Source organism: Zeus faber (genome assembly GCF_960531495.2).
Source record: "Zeus faber genome assembly, chromosome: 12".
NCBI classification, from domain to species: domain Eukaryota; kingdom Metazoa; phylum Chordata; class Actinopteri; order Zeiformes; family Zeidae; genus Zeus; species Zeus faber.
Genome location: NC_137196.1, coordinates 13850826 through 13873091, shown reverse-complemented (window position 1 = coordinate 13873091; position 22266 = coordinate 13850826). Strand labels below are relative to the sequence as shown.

The window sequence follows — 22266 nt, the reverse complement described above, 5'->3', positions numbered from 1 at the left end:
CCTTATTCTTTTTATTCCTTATACAAGAGTATCAAGTGACAGGATGGAAATTTAAATGCACACAATATTAGGGGTGTGCATCTCTCCCTTATAAGACGATCCGATATGTATCTAGGTACATGGGCTACGATACGAATCAGGGACTACACATTTTATTACGGAACGACTCGGTGCGATGCAATATGAAGCCATCTGATACAGTTCTTAACATGTGTTTAATATAGACATTAATTTTCCATTATAAACTAAAATAAGACAATCTTTAAAAGTGGCATTGCTTACTTTCAAATAGATATATTTCATAAAAGGCCAGGGATTCACAAGTACTTTAGTTATTTAATGGCATTTAGATATATTAATATATAGTGGTTCTGATATATCAATATACTGTATAATATAATATTGTAATGGCCCTGGATGAGTTGTTAATTGTCAGTTATGTGTTTTATTGCGGGTGCTTCACAAATCTCGCGAGATGGGAATGTGCGCGTGATCTAGTTGTGGGGGGGGGGGGGGGTGTCGGAGGGAGCGAGAAGTGATCGGTTGTTTAGTTATCAGTTCAATGTCCTAGGTAATGGCCAAAACAGTAGCATGGAAGGTAACAATGAACCTCAGTGTGCGATAAACCGTGCAGCTTCTGCCGAATATCACGATCAGTTGGAGAAGCTCTGAGCGGCACGTTGAGACACAGTGCAGGGTTCAGGCTGCACAGGGATTTAGAGAAAGATTTCGATTTATTTTGTTTCCTTAGCTTCTTAGTTGTACGTAAAACGAAAGACGTAAACCTAACTCAGAGAATCGCAGGGGAGTTTTCCCCCATTTCTTCTCCAGTCAGAGCTGCGGCGTACACGCTGCGGCGGTTTTTCTGTGTTTTTTTATTTTGTAATTTGGATTCATTTTTCGTTGGTTTTTAAATTGCACGAAACAAACATTTTTAACCTGACTGAGGGACAGTCAGACGATAGATTGCGTAATGGAGAGGGAGCGATCTCCAGTCCACTGTGCGTCCCATTCCCCGTGTATCCAAACAAAACATAGAATTATTATTTTAAAAGTAAGAGGACTTCTAACATTAGATCAGTGAGTCTTCTGCAGCAGCTCAGTTTATACTAAACTAGAATTAGCAGCAAAGCTTCAGTCGACCGATTTGTAACTTTAGAATCGGGTCATCGACCGGTTCATGTCACATTTAGCTCGATCCAGGTCCGTGTATCGATGTAGTCGCATCTTTAATGTTAAAACCGGTTTCCAATTCATAATGGTGAATCGTTACACCCTTACACGATATGCATATCATCACTGTATCCCAAGTTTAGGGATGAACATATACTCTGTCTGTTTACACTTAAGTCATTAATTTAAATGACAGTTGCATGTACGTTCTTTTGGTAAAGATTAATTTAAAAAATGTTTTTATTCTAAAGCAGTATGACCTTTAAGTCGGTATTCCTCATCCAAAAAGGGAAAAGTTCTACAGATGTGAAGATGGACTCATCTAGTCACAATGCAATGAAGCCCAAGCGTGAGGAAGAGAACAACTATCTCCAGAATCATTTGATGTTTAAAAAAAGTCCAGATGTTAACCAGTGTCAACGAGTACAGCAAAACGGGTCTCAATAAGCATTTGGTTGTCCCAAGAGAATATGAAACTATCTCCATAACTTGCCAACTGCACAAAAAAAATGTAACTCTGGTTTCAACTCATATTACCACCATAGTTAAATCCTGTGCTCAGAATGTCACCAGAGTCCTTAAAGGCAACAACAATCCAACAATCTAACCTTCATCAGTTAAAGTCCCTAAAAAATGAATTCAGTGATATGTCTCTAAACACGTTAAACATGTGAAAGGACCTGAATGATGTAGTACTGCATTGTGGAGTTAGACCGTGAAACTGTTGTTCACCATTTTTGTGGTTCCAATTATTATTATTTATTTTTTTTGGGAGGGGGGGGGTCTAAGTCATGACTCAATGACGTAGAGCAGTCATACTTGACATCTCCCCTCCCCTAGCACTATATAAAGAACAGGTCGGACCATTGGAAACGGAGCAGCAGTGAAATAAGCTGAGCTAACAGCCCGGAGCTTGGGATAAAAAGCTGTTTTGGGAATAAACACCTGGAGTAAAAGGCCTTTTCAGAGAGACCCTGAACTCATGCCATGGACGCCCAGGAAAAAATTAAAACCATGCTGTTGGTTTGACCGCACAGGGTTTGGTTATGTTAGCTGCATGCTAGCAGGCCGCGGAGGACGACCGAGCAGGGGGCACCGGAGAGCGGGGAGTCCCGCAGCCAGACACACAGGACTGGGTTCTGCAAAGGAGCATTTAAACATGTATTTTACACCAATGTAAACGTTTGACGCGATTAATATGATTGGCAGTGGTATCAGCATCTTAAGCGAACACGCCCCCAGCTTTTCTGCCTTTTATTTTTTTTCCAGGATTTAGAAACCAAATTTTATATATTTGGCGATTTTATTTATTATTATTATTTTTTTAATCACTCAAATTTGGCTGGGTGGCTAAAGCAACACTATCTTACTTTTGCTATTTGGCGCCTCCAATTTCTGAGTGCAGTTGCACTTTTACACCACTGTCATAAAACTCAGTTGGGTGTCCGACAATAATTTCTTTTACCAGACAAATGTGAACCTTATCGGTCACATTTCAATAACGGTCTGTTACAAACACAAATATAACGTACACCTAGGTACAGCGCCCCTTGCACGGATCTCCCCGCTTCAGCCAGCACTCAGCTCCCCTGGAGCTGAGTGCTGGCTGTGTGGAAAGAGGGTGTGGGGATCGGCCCCCCGCTACTACCATAGGTACCAGATGTGCTCAGCCTGTAAGATCGGCTCGCACCCGCGAGTAAAAGGGTGAAACAAACACTGTGGTGCAATGAAACTGAGGGCCGGCGCGTGCGCACCGCTGGCCTGTCTCATCCGCGCCGTGGGGGAGGTGGAGCGGCTATGTTTTGTATGAGAATTATTATCGGACGGATTTTGACCAGCAATTTCATCCTTTTTTTTTTTTTTAAACCACGGAAAACAACAGTAATTACCAGAGACAAGCATTGAGGAAGTGACGTAGTGCCATGAAGCGTAACACAGTTTCCCACGGTTTCTTACCCGAACACAGAAGTTACATAGTGCAAGAACAGGCGTTTGGGGGGGGGGGGGGGGGGGGGTGAAAGTGGTGTCATTCTCCATAATACAAGTCAGTAAACCTTCAAAATGATTTTGAAGCTGTTATTTTAAAAGGTTAAAAAAACAAATAAATAAAAAAGTTACAGTGTTGCTTTAACAACACATTTTTCTGTGGCGTGACAAACTCAGAGCACATATTTATTTTTGCTTTCAATGGACTTCAAACTTTTTTTTTTTGCACCAACATATACCATGTCTTAATAGTGAAAAATCGTGTGGTACTACTTTCATCTCTAAAATTAGGCCTAGGTGTTGAAATTTTTACTTTTTTTTGCAATCTGCATTATCCAAAATGTTTAAACAATACCCAGCTCAACAGAGGGTGTGAAATGAACGTTTGGATGTTAGCCTGACAGTAACAGTTGACATTATTCATTAAGGAATGTGAGCAAATCCTGCCCCCCTAACACAAAACCAGTATTTTGAAACAAACTTTGGTCCAGCAATGTACTGACACATTTGGCTCGACATATTTAAAGGGACTCCTCCACGTAAACAATGCAGTAGGTGCCCTCCACATAATATGTGCAGTTTGATGAAGGACATGCAAGAAGATCAGAAAGCGTGTGTTGACTTGGGTTTATTCATTATTGGGCAAAGTGCCATGCTTACTGGGAATTCACACGCCTTGCTATTTTAACCACTTTAAAATATGTTTTTTGAGCAAGTGATTAGGTCGAATTAATGCTATATGTAGGAGAGCATGTGCAGGATCTTTTGAACACGAGGGGACCTGACACTGTTTGCATCAACATCAAAAATTGACAAAGACAGTGACGACCACTCTTCTTTAGTGTCTCAATCTGGCACCACAAATGTGTAAGATTCTCATTTGTCCTGTCTTCAATAGGAGATGATGGGTGGGTGGTCAGAAACCTCCATTTGTTGTCCTTTTATGCAAGTCAATAATACAGTTTTTGAATTAAGAAAGAAATCGAACCAATCTTTAGCGTCACAATTTATATCCAGCCATTTGTTCCGTGAATGTAACCGTCTATCAAGCAATTAACAAAAGCCACTGAGGTGCCCAAAACACTATAGATATATAGTATACTAGTAATAACAACGCAAGAACTAGGATTTTAGCCATCGTAAACATTGTAATTATACTTAATTGTTAGACTGTAATTGTTCTATGCCCATGTTTCTGTAGATGCATTTACTCATCCTGTACAGATTCCATCTATGTTTATACCCACAGCCAAAACTACCAAGCACACTGCCACTCAGCCCCTGCCATAAGATTTAAATTACATTTATCCTGTGCATAGAACACCTTTAGTATATTTTGCATATTTTGTTTACTCTTTTAATGTCTATACTTGGGACTTTTTAAGACAGTTGGGCTTTTTTATGCTAATTATCTTTGCAACAATGCACGAATCTACCAAGACAAATTGCTTGTATGTGAAATGTACTTGGCCCAAGAAACACATTTTGGTCCTGGCAGAGGTAAAAATAATAATAATAATAATAAAATTCATGCAGTTAACCACCCAAAAACAATTTACACAAAACTGATACGTTTTAAGTACAGCTTAGGTTACATTTCCAAGGTTTGGGAACTATTGTGGTGCTGACAAGCTACAGGGTACAACTGGAGCTTTTGTTACTCAGGCTGGAGCACAAAGCAGCTGCTGCAGCTAACGTTAGCTAGCCTGTTGTTCAGCACTATAAGGTCCTGTGTATTAAGTAGTAATGCAGAATAATGATAATAATACTATCGTGCACAAACCGATGTGAGACACGGCCTCGGGGACCGCGGACACAAAGGGGCTCGGGCTCCTTCACTCCGCCACATTGATCAGGGAACTTTAAAAGTGGCTCGCGCAGCAAACAGGTTAGCTAACGTAGTGGTGAGTTGGTCCTCGTTTCCCCCTTTTCCTTTTTCTCTGACGTGTTACGAGGCAACTAATGCTTAAAACAGAAACAAAGCTCGTGTGATCAGAACAACACGAACCACGTTGAATCGGAACGACTGGCTGCGAGGCTATGGAAAGGAAACATTTGGCTTATACACACACACACACACACACACACAGGCTCCGTCTATTTCATGAAAAGCAACGATTTCACGAGTGTAACGTTACACAAAGTAAAGGGAAATTATCCTTTGCGCTACAATCTAAAATGTGGTTTTGTCGGCGTAATACGTATAAGTCTTCTGGTGAAGTCCCCACGTGTGGTGTCGGTGATATTTTTAATTTCTACAAATCTTTCTATTTTCTGTAGATTTTTGGGGGTTGGTTGTATATTGCCTTTTTTTTTTTTCCTGTTGTAGTGATTTTTTTTAGACCTTACGCACGTTTCCGTGTAAATTATTATTTTTTAATTACTTCATACGGTTTCGCATGTCGACATTTTTCTGTTATTATTTGGGAGGTTTGTTGAATATTGCCAATTTTTTTTTTTCGGATTTTTTGTTTTTATGACTTTATTGACATTATTGTTGACTACCGCTTCGATGCGAGCCGCTGTAACATCGCGTTTTCCCTACCGAGGTGAATAAAGTATCTGTCCGTGTATCTATACAGCCACCGATCCATCTATATTGTACACACACACACACACCAGTAAATAGTCGGGTCCATGAAAACCAAGGCGGCGACAGCAGCCCGGAGGACCCCGGTAATGTTGCCTGAAAACAAGGCTTCTTGTATAATAACCACAAACTACACTCGAAAAAAATATCTTACCTTCCGACCCTACGAGTAGCGGATTATTTTCTTCATGTCCAAAACACTGGATGGATAAAACGTCACACTTTTTATAATCACTCAGCTAAGCTAGCCGGCTAGCTGAGCTAAGCTAACCCTCTCTCCAATGAAGGAACACCGCGGTTAACATCCCAATCCAACGGCGGAACGTCGCTCCTAACTTCGCCCATTTGACGGACGGTCGGAGGGTGTAAACCCAGCGGCGATCGGCTTCATTTGACGGATGGATCACTTTCCCCTTTTCCTCCGGTGACAGCTGTCGTCGCACGAAATCGGGAGTGAAAACCGGTCGGCGGTCAACGTTTTGAGACGACCGTCGACGGGATCACCGACCGGACAACAAATCCAAATAAGTCCAGAGCACTTTGCGGGTGGGAGCGGGGCTGTTCGAATGTTCAGCGGGTCTGGGGAAGGCGCTCGGCGGCTGCTGGGTCTCGGCCGATCCGCTCCGACTGGCTCTGTTTTCCTCTGGTGATGCAAGACTCGCGGACGATGCGTTCGCGGCGAACGGATCTTTTTTTTAAATGACTCAGGAGTCGGGCGCCCCGGCCAGAGAGTGGTTATTCGAGACACACGCCGCAAATTGATCGCGGAGGGAAGCTTTAAAAAAAAAAAAAAGGGCACCGGGCACAATTCACACTGGACGCGACTGGTTTACGCATTGCATTCCACCCCAAATAATTCACGGTACGGCGGAAGTCAATCATTTATGATTCCCGATTCGATGCAGTGAGTGCTTGTGAGGGGGGGGGGGGTCGGACTCAGCGAGTCACGGGGTCCAAACACGGTTGAGATGATTCCTCCCACATCAACCATCGCGTCCAGAATTTAAGCGACGCCGGCGAGAATTCCGTCCGCGCCTCGGAGCTGAACCGACTCCCCCGGCTCGTTCATCGTTCATCGTTCGCCGGGAGTCCCCCCCCCCCCCCCCCCGCTGCCCGTGCGCTCCGGCACCGAACGACTCCTTTTCTCCTCTCGTTTTTTTTTAGTTGCCCCCCCCACCCCCACCCCCACCCCCACCTTCACAGAGCGGGTCGCCGAGAACCGAATCCCCCAAACGGCGTCGAACCTCTCATCACTATTTTCCTCAGCTGCGGCTCCTCGGAGACTCCCGCAGCCTCCCTGCCACGCAGCAGCGACCGCCACCCAAACGCTGCGAAACAAACAGTAGCACGCCGCCCGGAAGAACCAAAAAGAAAACACAAAAACGAGGACGGTAACGCCGCGCGGCGTAGAAGGGCCGCGCGACAGGGGCGGAATATTAAGTACGATTAAAAAAAAAAAAAAAAAAAAAAAAACACAAACAAACAAACAAACAAAAAACAACAACAACAACAACACAATTTAAATGGGAGACAACGACTCGCTGCGCTCCCTCGCGGTGGCCATGTCTGTCGTTTAAGTGGCGCCGCAGCACAACCCCCCCCCCCCCGGGTTCCCGGGAAATATAGATCCCGGCTTCCCGGCTTCGCGGCTCGGCGCTCGGATCTGGGAACGGCCGCGGCTCGCCGACGTACGTGTGTCGAAACGGTTGCGGGGTTTTTTTTTGTTTGTTTTTTTTTGGGGGGGGGGGGGGGTTTCGAGAGAGAGGGGAGCTGGCAAAACAGCTCAGGAAAAAACACCTTTGGCAATTTCTTGAAAAGACTCTCTGACCCTGCGGAGGGATATTGGCATTTAGTAAATAAAATAATTGCTAGGGAGAGCCGCAAACCCCGGCGCCCCCTGTGCCGCCGGGCGCCACTGGAGCGGACTGTTAACCGGTTGTGTTCCACGCCATGCAGAGCAGCGATCCATCGCTTGTTTTGAAGGGAAACGCAAGGGGCGAATACACTTTTTTTTTCCTGATAAGAGATCCCTCTCATTTTACTTGCGTTGTCCAAACTGATCGTGAGTTAACACACACACACACACACACGCGTTTGGTAATACTGTCCATGCAGGGGTTAAACTCGGTAGCGCCCCAGGGGTCGGGTGGTGGTGGTGACTCGCCGCACACCGCTCTGTGAGGCTGCAGAGTCTTTTTCTTGGTTTTCGGTTCCGTGTGGGGGCACAGCGTCGCTCCGCCCCTACCCCCCCCCCCCCCCCCCCCCCCTCCTCCTCCTCCCTCTCCCTTTGGGGGAACGCGGCACCAGCAATTCAGTCAAGCGCAACCATTCAGTAAAAGGCAAAGCGGGAGGGTCTTTCTTTCCCCTAGAAAACGAGCGCCCCCCGCCGGCTGTTGGGGCTAATGGCGACTGTTTGTTCTTGTTTTTGAATCGCAAAATGATTTCGCCATCAACTCCTAAAGGAGTCGCTCTGTTCTCACCACAGCGACAAGAAATCAAACATAAAAAATTCCTACACTAGTCGTGCCGTTGTCCAAATCCTGAATGTGTAGGAGATGGAATTTGGAAAAAAAAAAAAAAAAAAATTCATAAGCGTCACATCATTTCTTATGAATATGGAAATAGATCATTGCAACATTTTCTAAGCATCAATAAAATGGCTTTTCTAATTGTTTTCAGGCAACCAGATGCTATTCTCACAATGTAAAAGCCCTTGTTTCCCTTCACATGTCCTGGGTCAGCTGTTTCTTCTAAATATTTGTAAAAAAAATATATAAAAAATGTTTGTGGCTTGTAATGTGATTACGGTTGAATCCACTTTTCCTTTTTTTTTTTCCAATCACTGTATTTCCGTTTCAGGTCATATTTAACCTCCAAAATGTTCACGTCTTAGTACAACTCCAAGAGGCCACTGCATTGGGCAGCAGTTAAGATAGGAGATTCTTTATTTGTCACACGGCGCACACACACACACACCACAACACATGCACTCATACGGCGACAGTGATTGTTAATGGGTTAAATCACTAGTGTGACAGCACTGTTGTCAAGGTGCCGGGTTGGTATACATACACTGCAAAGCATCGCCATAATAACCTTTCAGCATATAAGCTAAGGTGCACTGGGAATATTCCTGTTTGTACAATGCATACTGGGGCCCTAATGCCATTCATGTGAGCCAGATGTAGGCTTTAAGTAATGAGTCTTTTTATTTCTAAAATAAATTAATATCGGGGAAAAATATCATGTACAAGTCATAGTTTAGTGTCAATACAAGCGTCAATACCATGCTAGAATGCATCTTTAAAAATGGATGAAGGTTTTATTCATTTCATGTTTCAAAACGTCCTTTTTAGGATGCATATGATGCAGAGAGTAATCTATCGCCGATCGACTTCTCCATCGAATTCCATTTTGAAAAAGAAGGACACCGCAATAAAATGCCTAAAAGCTTCGACATAGCCAACTGAGAACGTCAGAAAGAACCAAAAGAAAGGAAGAACTGGAATGAAACAGTGGAAGAGTGCAGACAGAGGGCAGTGTGGCTCTTTGTACAAGAGACGGGAGGCTCGCAGAAGAAATCCGACATCTATTCAACAGCAATTCCCACTTCAGTAAAAAAAACCGAAAAAAAAAAACCCATTATAATCTCTCTCTTTCCGTTCACCCCGCAGTCTCTCAACAGCATGAACTTAATGTGTAACCAGCAACCAGACAGACGTCACAACAACACTAAGTGGGATCATTTTCTCTTTTTCTGTTCATTTCTTTTCTTTTCGATAATAGACGGGGAATTGAACCCAACTTTTTTTTTTTTTTTAATTATTTTAATTTCTTTTTCTTTTTTAACAAAGATTCAAACTTTGCGTCCTGCCTTGATTTGATCCGTCCTGTCGGGGTGAGGTGGAAAGTCCCATGTGACGCCTCTGCGCATCCCAGCGCACCCCGTCCCTTTGGCTTCATCACTCCACACATCCCCGTGGTGACCGCCGCACCCTTTTCTTCCAGGATCAAAGTTTGAGCTGGGCAGGTCTCAGGAGCCCGAGGAATCAGTCAGTCAATGACGAGATGCGCAAAGAGAATGAGAGGGAAATCCACCTGTCAAAGTGACCTATACTCTTCTTTGACGATGTGCTTCTCTGAGACCGAACTTTTGTAAACTGCTGTGTGCTGCTGCCAACCTGGTGGACAGCACACCTTGGGAGATGACATGGTGTGACTCACATGACAATTGGAGATGCCGTCATCGAAATTGTGACTATAATGCAGAGCCATCTCATTTGAGTTTGTGTCCATAAGGAGATCACAGCATCAGTCTTTTTGGAAGGGAGTCGAAATGTATTTGGACTCCCTTGTATTTGGTATGAGAAAGATAGATAGATAGATAGATAGATAGATAGATAGATAGATAGATAGATAGATAGATAAAATATGGCAGGATAAGTGAAAATAAGCTTGAACATTTTTTAAGATAGGAACTACTCCGCTTTTTATTATACAGTACCCCGTATGGTTTGGGTTTTTTTTTTTGGCATTGGAGAATAATGCCGATCAAGCATTGGACCTCAGTGGAAGACGAGGCGGCTCCATGCGGTTACATAACAACTGGGCGCACAGCTGCCAGGTGAACAGATGGATCCTACTTGGCAACACAATGGAGGAGAGAATAAACATGAAAGCTGATGCTGGGTAATAGAGTTAAGCGCTTATTAAGTCAACACTAGAACCAAAGTCTTATCACCCAGAGAAAACTGCAAGCTGAATATATAAAATGTATTATATTATTGTATACATACTCTGGTGTGGTTTGAGCAGGTCAGGTCACACCTGTCCTGGGTCTGGGTAATTGGGGCCCAGGATCAGAGTGGCTGCATACCCGTTGCATGTTGGTTGGTCTAAAGAGCAACAGGTAAAACCCCCATCCCCACACACACTCAGGAGAGGAGCCCTTGTCATGACACATCTCCATCTGCTCCAGGGCTTATTCCAACAAGGCCACTCTCAACCTTGGCAAAATTGCCAAACATACACATTGCATATGTACACATTATCGTGATTATATATTATGGTATGGATATGGCGTCTGGTGATACACAGGAGAGAAGGCTTCTCTGCGTACACTCTTGGGTAGCCGTACACCACACAAAGGCTCTGCTCACTGGTGGTGTCCACAGTCCAAAAAGCCAGAAATACATAACAATTTATTCATGATCATCCATCACAATCATCATCATCATCATAATCACATATAGAGCATTAATAAACCTAGCAATATATCAATGCTGCAATAAGGAGGAGGGCCACACTTTGCCTTAAGGTTGTCATGTAAGTCCTGAACTGTATGTAGTGGGGTATTGCAACATCTACTCAAGACTCTGTGTGAGGAAGCCATTGCGGAGGCCATGTTAGGCGGGTGACTGCATCTTGGTATTGGTTGCGTTTGTCTCGCACTGTGTATGGGGGCATCACGAACCAACAGTGTTTACACACTATAGGGTAAACTGGTCTTCTGAAATGGCCTCATAGCCCTTGGCTAGAAATAATTTGATCCAATGACCCGCATGAGATGGCTGCCCATCCCATCACAGACACCCTCCCCCCTCCATGTTTAACAGTAGCAGGCGCTTTGGGTTGAAGGCATTCTTTGGTTTTCCCCAAATGTAAATCTGTTTGCGTGAAGGAAATAGGGTGAAAGATGGCTCAGCAGATCACGTTGTTTTGTTTTGTGTTCCTTCCACCAGATGATGAGTCTTTGTGCATTGGCTTTTGACACAATGTTTTCCAAATGGCAGCCCTGTTCCACCAAGAAATTCCAGCGTCGTGAACCTCACAAAGTGTATTTTTTGTTGAGACCGCATCACAGCGGTGCAGATTCTATTCTGTGGCGTATTCTATTTTTGAGGGTGTACTTTAACATCGCTTCTCCTGCTACGTTTCCACCTACTGTATGCCTGTCGCTGAGCTTTGCCGCGACCAGTTAACCTTTTTGCCTATGCTATTTGTCCATGTTCTGTATATGTTGATTGTTGAATGAAATTTTACTATGTTACTATGACACCACAGTCAAATTCCTTACATGTGCAAAAGCATGTTTGGCCAATAAAACACAATTGTGATTCTGATTCTGATTCTGATGTGGCGTCTTGAATTTTGAGAACATTTCCCATGACACATAATTCTGTATTTCTTGGGACAGTTGCAGTTCAAACAACTGTGTCTGTGCAAGATGCACGATTCAAGAGGTTTATCGGTCACATACATATACATACGTTCACACATATATGCAGTGAAATGTCATTGCAATGCACGGAGGCACTCGGGCAGGCAACCTTATGTATTTTCCATTATTTTGCCTAATGCACATAGGCAAAATAATCGAAAATACAAAAGGTCGCCTGCATAACAACAATTTATTCACCCTTTTTCATTTTTGAACTGGGGCAAGATGATATGGACAAGTAACAAGTTAAGCCTTTTTTCGGCTTTACCGAAATGGGGAAATTGATTGCACAGGGGAATTGCAGCTGATGTAATTCAGAATACGTAATTCCCGAACAAAATTGATAAAATAATTCATTTATTGAATCGAGACCGAGGGGATTTACTATCCATATGACTTCCCACAAGTTTCAGTGCATAAGGCCTTCTGAGAGCAGTTCCTGCTTGATGAACAATTCTGTTGCCCATGGCTGGAGGAGCTAATTAGAAGCTATTTATAATCATCAGGGAATATATCTAAAGAGCCAAGAGAAGAGAGGGAGGGAAGGGGCTGGTGGAGGCGGGGTGTCACTAACTTGAACTCCAAAACGGTCACTTTCATGATCATGGTTAAGTAGTCAGTCTGACATGAACGTGTTTCACACAGACAGAGAGGCTCTTTCCGTCCTTGGCTCAGAGAAGAGCAGTTTAGGTAACACAAGGCCGCAAAACTTCTACTCTGAAACTACTTTGGAGCTGTAACGTTACGTAGCTTTCATGAGGGCTTTCAGCAGTCAGGTCTTGTGCAAGGATCTCACGGGGGATTGCACTCAGGCGAAGATCCATCAGTGAAGAAAAATCTTGTCGTTCCTCTTGATCAAACAACCTCAACAAACTTTGTAAAATAAGATCAAGACCCTTTTCCCATACTTAGAAAAGACGGGCAAGATCATGATTTAAATGCTCTTTAACTTTCCGCCCCGACCTTGATTTGTACTTGTACTTTGTCAGTTGCATCATGAGAGCTTTACACAGGGAACAGGCTCTGCTTTGCTTCTCAAAAAAAAAACATCTCCTTGGCTTCACCGCCAGAATTCGTGCTTAGAGAGTGACAATCCCAAGTTATTGATTATGTCAGGTCGCATGAGTTTTTAATGCTGTGATGCTGCTGGCACACCGAAAGGATCAGAATGGAAAAGCAAATCACACGCAGCATCACACATTAGTTACATGTACATAAAGACAGAGCATTATTATTATTATTATTATTAGGGGTGCAGCCTCCAAAGGGGGCAGAGACCCCTATGGTTTTTGTTCATTCAAAATTTCCGTCACTGGCGTATGGATGTCATGGAACTGATGAAATCCACTCACTGGACTTTTCTATTGGACTAACTAAATGAACTAACCAACTAACTAACTAACTAACTAACTAACATAATATAAGACAAACTCTGACAGACTGTACAGACGCAGAAGCACAGAAGTGCAGAGATAACCGCCGTTAAACACAAGTTAGGGGTGGCGTTTGGAACCCGGATAATGTAACATAATCTTTTTACTTTATTCATCTATTACTAGTCGGACACGCACCAGGGCTTGGCTTGAGCATTAATAGATATTCCAGAGCTTTTTATTTTTACAGTCATCCTGAATTGCAGTTAGTTGTAACAAAAAACATGTGAAATTACACAGTGACAGTTGTTACTTTATTACTATTAACCTTTATTATGTTTGAAATAATTAGATTAAAGTATTACCAGCAGACAATTGGATTAAACAAAGCGCAGTGTATTAGACGTCATAACATATACGCTTCTGCGGACAGCTGACACGCACCGGGGTAAGTTCTAAAAAAATAAAAACCCAATAACAACACTGTTAGAGTTTTGCCCTGTTGTGTTTTTTTTCATTCTGTTCTTAGGTATCTCACTCTAAGTTATTCTCTCCCTTGTGTATGTATTCCGGTACTACCCCCGTCTTGGTCTCGGTGTAATCCCCTCTTTCTCTGGCTCCCTCTATCTTGCCCGTTCACTCAGTCCAAATCGCCATCGTATCCACTGCGTCAAAACGACTGCCTCGACTCCCCTACGTCATCAGACTACCTGCCCTACTCAACCTCCCTGCCCTGGTCTGTCCTGCCTGACCTTCCTACCCTGATCTATCCGTCTGCCCTCCCTGCCTGACCTTTCTGCGTCTGCCTGCCTGCCAGCCTGCCTTGATCTTCCTGCCTGCCTGACCTCCCCAGCCTGCTGCATAATTTCCTTCCCCTCTTGTCTCCCTGCGATAAACCCTTGATATTTTGTACCTACTCCTGAGCCTCGGTTGTGTCCTGCATTTGAATTCACCAGCCAGCACTCGTGACAGTATCGTAGGAAGGCTCACCGCGAGTTGTGCGTCTCCGGATCCTCATCCACCAAGGCTTCTGTATCAAAGCCCCATGGTTTCCATTGACTACCTATGAAAAGGTCTCTTTTTTTGTCTCAGAAACGCTACAGTTGCTTGGGAAGAGGGTGTGGTAACACTTGTCTCCGTGATCAGTGTTGGTGAAATCGCATCCTCCCCAGTCCTTTCTTCCAGGCACCACAGGAGCGGCAGCACTATCAGAACACTTAGTATGACCAGGGCGCATAAGCCTTCACTCAGGCCGCATCCAAGCCGCCTGCTGGGATTAGACGGCCAGCTGGGTGGCGTCTTCCTCCGCTAGTCTTCTACCGGTTCAGGTATCTTCTTACACAGGCTGGTATGGATCCACGTGGCTCTTTCCGCTACATTGACGGCTGAAGCTATTGTCAGGAGCACCAACTGGGGGATCTCCACCCTTACCTCCTGGAATCTTCCACCACGGTCCAGCTGGCTGGTGTGAAGCTGTGCAACTGTCCCTTGGCCTCTGGTGGTAATGCGTCCGAATTTCATATAGCGCAGCGGAAAGGTTTGCACAATAACGTAACATTTCATCCTCACATAGGTCTGTGCTAGCTTAACTGTCTCTTCTGGGGCCCAATCCCTGTGTTCAGTGGTCTTCCAAACAACACTTCAAAAGGACTAAACCCATTTCTACTTTTAACTCTTGCTCTCGTGTGCATTAGGACTAATAGGATAGCTTTCGTCCAACAAAGACCTGCTTCTTTGCAATATTTTGCCAATTGTTCTTCAATGTGCCATTTTCCGCTCAACAGCGCCTCCACTGGCTGGATGACAGGCACAGTGATATTTCATGTCAATTCCCAAATTCCCACTGACTGACTTCGGGGCAGCATTTGCAAAGCGTGCACCACTGTCACTGCTATTTTTCCTTGGTATCCCCAATCTGGGAATAATCTCATTTACCAACGCTTTGGACACTGCATCTGCTTAAAAAGGGGAAAAGGCTTCAACCCATTTAAAAACATGTCAACCATTTCCAAACAATATTTATTACCTTTACACAATGTTAGCTCAATAATGTCCATTTGCAAGTGATCAAAACAATACAATTTATAAAAATCATTTAAGAGTATTTGAGAAACCTTTAGTGAACCAATATATATTGACTTCTGACACCATTCTCCCTTTTGACACTTGGTCTTTCCTGTGTGTCATTTAAGCATTCAAGGGAAACAGATATTTACCTAAGCATAGAAGAGGAAGAATCTTTATTTGTCACACGACACTACAACACATGCATACACACACTTCGGATGGTGGCCGGTGAAATGTGGCCTCTGCATTTGACTCATCCTGCCTTCTCCTCCCTCAGTGGGGGGGCAGCATTCAACGACGCACCCGGGGACCTGGTTCCATATGTGCATCGTTTTTTGGTGGGGGTCCTTACTGATGTTACACGGAGCACAGTGGCAACAGCACCCCAGGCGGGAGTCAAACCCAGGACCTCCTTGCTGCGAAACAGCATGCAATGCCCTGTGTTAGTGTATTATTTAGAGAAACAGAAGCAAATTTTGTTGCAGTTAGAGCCACAAGTGTAAGCAACACAAATAGGCATTAAATGGAAAAATAGGTGTGCGCACTAGTGATGTTTCACATGGAACAATAATGTTCCCCCTTGAACAGTCATTCAAAACCCGGTTTACTCCCATGCTCTGTGTCACGCCCACAGCCTCTGAGTACCACTAGGAGCACGTTGTCTGTTTGTCATTAATCATGGGCAGGTCGCCAGGCGCTGACCCCTTTCTAGTCCCCTCTGCCACTCCTTCCTCCTGCGCTGTGCAACACACCTGAGGTCCGTCATTCATCAAGCCTGCAGCATTTATTTCCCGGCCTTCCCTCCGCTCATTGCCAGATCGTCAGCTTTTCTAACCTAGTTAGCGCCACTCGTGACGTCGCCAGGCTTCTGAGAATTTGTGTGTGCAAGTCATGGTGCTAACCTTGCCTTTCTCCCTTCCACGTCCAAGCCGTTCCTGTCCTGCCTGTTGAGCCTGGCTTCCTGTCCACCCGTCCGGAACCTGGTTCCCTCCTTCCTGATCCAGCCCGACCAGGTCTCACCCTCCTTCACGCCCAGTGTCTCTCAATAAAACTGCGTTGTTGAACCCCGTCTGCCAGCAGTCTCTGTGTTGTGCATTTGAGTCCCTCTTGCTCTGGTCATAACACACTGCTTCCGGTTTCAGGGGATATTGGTCTCTACATGGGCCATAAGAAGATTTTGGTGTTATCGCTACAGGTGCTGCACCTTTGAATGAATCCAACATCATATTTAATTTTAGCTGATAATGTATGTGGAACCCCTGCCAACTCTGAGTCTGGTATCAAGCATGCTTGTGTGAAGATGTGTATGTTCCTCTGGCACTAATTGTACGCCCCTTTTAAGCGTGAAAATGTGTTTGACAGCATTGTTTAAATGTTTTAAGTATCCACCAAGGGTCCTCTTTACACTGACTGTCCCAATTCCTGCCATCTCTGATGTGGAGCTTTTGATAGAGAAATATATGGACTGGTAATGGACAAACTCCTGTTGCACTTTGTCTGGTAACGCATCTCTTACAGTACACACATCATTCCAAACTTGCAGAAATATCACTTTCTTGACCTTTTATAAACCATTTTGCTCCATACCCTAAATTTAGCTCTGATGAGACATGCAGTGCAGTGAAGTGTCATAAACTCTGTTGCTCCCTGCTTCATATGTCTGTGTGCCCCCTGCAGCAGATGTCTGTTTATAGATCCTGGTTCTGTGTGTGTAAGTTGCCATTCATAGACAAGTAATTTGTCTAGGCTGTAGAGTATCATTTGTGGAACTTTTCTTCCCTGCCTAATTGCCTCTATTCCCACTTCACTTGCAGCCAAGGCGATGCCGAATACACACATGAGGTCACAGCCCAATGCATTTATAGGGCAGAAGAGGAGGAAACAATGTTTGAATATTCCCACATTTTCACAGAATTGCCTGTAGCGCCAGGTGCATCCAAAATCATATACCACCCACTCAATTTGAGTTTTGGTTTTTACTCTCTTTCCATTAATACTGATTCTGTTGCCCTCAAATCCACCAGAAATTCGAGGGCATCCAACCTTCAATGTGCGCCTCGGCATTACCTCATATGCGTCATTCAACGATATTGCATACTGACTCTGAGGTGTGCTTTGATGTTGCTGTTGTTCTAAATAGGTTATGGCATCATTTAACAACTGCAATTGCCATTCTGGTATGTATGAATGTGTTGGTATTTGTGTTTGTGTGACCAATCAGAAGGTGGATCCTCGATTGTCCCCGGCTCCTGCCAGTCACTCTGAAGGCTCAATGTTCTGAGAACTTTGGTGGTCAAACGCACCACGGATATAGCAACCATCATCACGTCCCCTGCCTTGGCGCCGGCCTCCACAACCACCGCCACAACCTCCACTACGACCTCTGCTTCACTGCTGTCCCTCGAAGGTTTCCGGCTGTACCACCTGGCACTCACTTCTTCCTTTTTCTTATCTCTCTGTCTCTGTTTCTCATTGATTAACTTTTCAGCATGTATTGCATAGATTTCAACAACATCATCAGTCTGGCGTCGTGGCGGCAGTCTGCCAGTGTCACAGTTCACACAGTGGTCTTTCACATGGCCCCGTATTTCAGGTCTCAGTCCTTGGACAACCTCAGGTGTGCTTCCATGCACTCATTTGTATGTTCCCTTGCACATCCGGGTCTGGACGGGTGAGGCCGCTGTGTGCTTCATGCATTTCTGTTAGATGTGCCAGGTAATCTGTCACTAATTCTGTTGGACCTTGTTTGCAGGCTGATATTTTTCTCAAGTCAGTCCTGTGGACAAATTTGTCTCTTATCCTTCCAAGAACAGCCTCCACTGCCGCTCTGTAGGCATCGCCCGTCACCCCCACCTGTAGTGTTCATCAGCCTGTGGGAATGTTCTTTCAACTGCACTCCATTTCAGTCCCATTTGGATTCCCAGCAGATGTCTTATTTCATGTGTGGAGGGTTTAAATTGTCTTATCAGTGTCAGTAGCTGCCCTGCATAAGGATGTGCACAGCTTGTATCTTAGGTAGGCTCCATGGCACTTCTTTCATGTCTGACACTGTCCATGGTCTATAGACGTCCTGTACCCCTCTGTCTCTATCGGCCACCTCAATCAGTGGGAAGACTGAAACCTCTTTCTACTCCATCTACGTTCTCTCGAGCACTGCTTGATGATGAGAGATTTAAGTCCCCGCCTGCAGCTTGCTTCAAGAAGCCTCTTGACCCTCCCCCAACAGTATTATATACTGTATTGCTTCTGGTGTGGGCTGGTGAGCCAAAAGACAAAGGCTCAGCATACGCGGGTGGAATGCTTTCGGGTGGAGCAATCAGTGGAATCACCATCCCTGGCTGTTGCACTGTTTGCTGGGTACAGCAGTGGTGATGGCTCTCTTCTTGGCTGTGAAGTCAAGGTGGTGTGATCTTCTTTCCCTGTTTTTTTGTTTAATCTAACCATTCGCTGTTTCCAATCTGCCTTAAATGGTACTGTATATATTTTTTCCTTTGCCTTTAAGACATGCCATCATGCTTTTCCTTATCAACTTTCTCCTTCTCTTCAAACTTATTTTTTAACGCCGTCACCTGCCTCATGCTAACGCTCCCTCCTTGAGGAAACCGACAATCTGTTACCCAGACATGCAACTTTTCACAGCTACCTGGTCCATAGTTAGTTAACATAAACCTGTAGTTTTGTGCTCCCAGGTCTACAGGATATGGGACCGGTTCAGCCTCTCTCGCTGCTTTTCTCTGTGATGCATCTTTTTTGTTATTTATGGGCCCTATATGAGGCAATCCTCTAGTGGTCCCAGACCTACCCTTGTACTTTTCAGTTTACAGAATTCCTTTTATTCGGATCCTGGTCTTATCTCAGAACCAACCAATAATTAGCAGTAAAATATTAGTTTGCAATTCTAAGAATCACAGTGGAATTCTTCTCTTAAAAAAAACACTGCAGAATGGAGTTTCTGTTTGTATCCTATTCAGGAAATGCTCCAGATGCCATCCCTAGGCCTCCAGTGCCCCCTCCACCGTGCTTGTAGGGGAGATCGGGACTGCGCACAGATTTTCGCTTCAGCTCTGAGTTGGTTGTCGATTCACGTTGAGCATAATGTTCACGGAAATTCTATTTATCAAGGAAAGGCGGAAGGAAGGATGTCTTACTGGGTTTTATTCACACCTGCAGGCGGACTCACAGCCTTCCCGTAACACGCTCAAGTTGGAGTCCCATCCTTTCTCTCAGTATAAGTTTTATACATTCAGTACGAGGATCAGTTTACAGGCATTGTATTTTGAAATATTTTGTGGCAAATACTCATACACTTATGCACTAAGATGGTCACCAGTCCAGTTGGTCAGGAGAATCAAGCGCTGTCTGTACAGGTCAACCTCCCAAGTCAGCCCTATTTCAAGAATAGGGTCTTTACACAGCCAGTGAGTCTCCTCACTGCAAGTAATACAATTTAGTGCATTTTTGTTTAGGGCATTTTTCCACCACACTGAGTTCAGATGGAATACAGTAGACAGGAACGTGATAGCAGCACTTTCTGAACAGCACAGGGAGTGGGAGATGGTGATGACGCCACTAAAATATAATAAACTAAATGATTTTGTCTGTCATAATAAATAAGAATTGCAGTAATGTTTAGGAATTTTATTAGCCTCTCGCTGTCCATGTCTGCAACAGACTTGATCTGCTAACATTCGGCTCATTCCGTCGCAGAGGACGGCTAAAAGTTAAAATATTGACTGGCGCAAAGCCGAGTGGTAAATACTCCTGTATGTGCATACCAGCTCAGCGAGTTTTAAAATGAAATGAGGAGAAACGCTCCTCACTCCACTCGTCCCAAGATACAAAATCTCGGAGGTACGCATCGTCGTGTAGGTCACCATGCTCCATGGCGCTACCCTCTGGTGATGTCATTAGCTTTTATGTTATCAAATAACCTACACTTGTTTGTTAAGGTTAACAACTGTCGAGGAAGGAAACTAATTTAAATTTGCATCCCTAACCTGGACCCAGTGTATTGTTTCCTGCAGCTATTATTATTTGATGATAATAATAACGACAATAATCTAATATTTAAAATATTATTATTTTAAAATTATATATATATATATATATATATATATATATATATATATATATATATATATATATATATATATATATATATATATATATATACATATATATATATATTTGAATATAGTTATAAAAATGATTAAAAAATGTTTTTATAATAATTATTACTGCTATCGAACATGATGTGGAAGGTGGCAGAAATATAAAAATAATAAATTTAGCCTTTTTTCCTTGGGCTAAATACGGGTTCCACAACATTCCTTTCTGTCTCTTTTCACAGAAAACTCCTCCTATCGTGGTTGCCTCTTGGCTACGTTCAAGTTAATGCTGTTAGATAAAGTAGTCATTTTTGTTATTTTGTTTCAAGTCCTCTCCCTCCTCTGTCCCTCTCTCTCCGGATCCTCACGGTGGGCCGCCTCAATGTCACGTCCTGGAGGCCTTGTTAAAATCAAGGTTATTCCTCACTCTCCCGCTCTTTCCTCCTCTCTGCACTCAGCTCTATTTAGAGACTTCTTTGAAGTCCAGGACGCTTTTCTGCAAATTGTTCCAAGGTCACTGCACAGGGGTGGTACAGCAATCCATTCTGCAGGGGAGCTGTCATTCTGAATTTGCAAGATTTTACACGAAATTAGCGATGTAAGGACAACATACCTTTGACATTTACCACGGTGGGTTTTCATTTACACCATTATATTCATCAGCATTAATGAATTGAACTTATTTTATAATTATAATAATAATAATAATTAATAATAATCATAGCAATATTAATAATAATAATAATACAAATAGTAATGATAATAATAATAATAATAATAATACAAATAATAATAATAATAATAATAATGATGATAATAATAATAATTATTATTATTATTATTGTTTTTTATTTGTATTATTATTACTATTTTTGCTTTCATTTTATTCAAGTTTTTTAACTGCAGTTCACAACAAGAAAGCCCATTGTTGCAAAACAGAGTAGTTGGTCTCGTCTTTGGAGTCCACCTTTGTGTTGATTCTTTGAATTTCGTGTTTTCATATACAGAATATTCTGGAAAATGAAAAGTACAACCATGACATCCAGCCATTTGGCCAGTAAGGTGAAATGAGACAATCAATGGAAAATGTGGAAAAACAAGATCCAAGCACCACCGGGGGCAGCTTTCTCGCAAAGGGGAAGGTTATCATCCATGATTATGTTATTACTGTTCAATTCTCCAAAACATCAACACTTTTACAAAAGTACAAAAAAAGGACAAAAGAGAAATTCCACCCTCAAATCACAAGACAGCTATATAAATATAGACCCAGACAGACATAGACAGACTTAGACTGCTCCTAGAGGGGCTAGGAGGCTGTGAGCGTGACAGGAAATTTGTCTGTTTCATTATTATTATTATTATTATTATTATTATCATTATTATTATGACATTTTTATATTCTCATAATTGCTGATATCTGTAATGGCTGTGGTGATTGATCTAAATAGTGTGTCTCTATTATGTAAAAACTGATTCTGTAATTTGCTACTGAATTGTATTGTTTGAGATTGTCCTAGATGTCCCTTTTTTCCTCATGTCATCACCATTTAAGGAGAGCAGCGATAAGATAATTTATATACAGATCAGTACAGTCCCTGAAGACATGTTCTCTCCCCATGGCACGACAAGTGTTACAGTGCATCCTCTGTATATCCTCATTAATGACTTATCAGCTTAGGTTAATATTCACTAAAACTGTGTGTTGTCGAGTGTGGCAGTTCCGCCTGCCACACACCACCTGAGTGG

General features: G+C 43.3%; 2 protein-coding genes across 2 annotated transcripts in view; one reads left to right on the top strand and one right to left on the bottom strand.

The window, feature by feature from the left end:
* The window catches only part of LOC307237613 (histone-lysine N-methyltransferase 2C-like), a gene marked incomplete at its 3' end in the record, with an annotated part of 53017 nt that extends 47000 nt beyond the window's left edge, over positions 1-6017 (bottom strand). Inside the window, exon 1 of the mRNA XM_080010371.1 lies at positions 5904-6017. The remainder of the gene's footprint in view (positions 1-5903) is intronic.
* The window catches only part of vps4b (vacuolar protein sorting 4 homolog B), a 376929-nt gene that overhangs the window by 186735 nt on the left and 167928 nt on the right, over positions 1-22266 (top strand). The window lies entirely within an intron of this gene.